The following is an 824-nucleotide window of genomic DNA, read 5'->3' as shown; positions in this document are numbered from 1 at the left end:
TTTTTTTTTTTTTTTTTTTTTTTTTTTTACTTTCAAATTATGATCCCATCCGGGTCCATTTATCTTCACGTATACAAGAGTTTATATCTTCGTATACTCAAAGTAGGTAGAGTGTGACAGGTTTAGAATTTTTAACGTTTGTTATTGATGTTAGTGACACATTGTGACTTATAAATATTTAGTGTTTGAATCTTACGAGATTTTGATTATTAATGTAAGGGTATTTGGAGATAAATTAAATTTTTAAAATAAAAGAACAACCCAACAACCTAATCTGAAAACAAAGTGTTGGGTTGGGTTGTGAACTCCATTTGGGTTGCTCGGGTTACCAACTCAATCAACCCAAAATTTCAAATTGATCTAAAAGATTTTTCCAACCCAACTCGTGTATGCTCCTATTTACTGATCAACACTATTTTAAAAACTATATATTTTTTAAAAAACTAATTAAATTTGTTATTGTTATTGAAAATTTAAAATCTACCCATTAAATAATTCGTTAACTGGTATTTACTATAATATGTACTAAATTGAGATTAATAAATAATACCCAAGTAAAAGTCGTCCTTAATTAGTGTTAATTAGTGTTTTATGGAGTAGATTGGTTGACATTTACTTGAATGCTTAATTATATAACTAACCTACTATAATTATTACCCAAAATTATTAAATAAACTTTAATTACCTCAAAACTTTTGAACCAATTCGTTAAATCTCGTTTATTTATATTACTAGTTACAATTAGTGGCTTCTAAACGTTATTTATTTTTTTGAAATAATAAAAATTTAAAAGGTGATATTAAACAAAAAAAAAAAAAAAAAAA

This window comes from Cucurbita moschata, unplaced genomic scaffold (genome assembly GCF_002738365.1).
Source record: "Cucurbita moschata cultivar Rifu unplaced genomic scaffold, Cmos_1.0 Cmo_Scf00008, whole genome shotgun sequence".
NCBI classification, from domain to species: Eukaryota; Viridiplantae; Streptophyta; class Magnoliopsida; order Cucurbitales; family Cucurbitaceae; genus Cucurbita; species Cucurbita moschata.
This window is presented reverse-complemented; position numbering follows the sequence as displayed.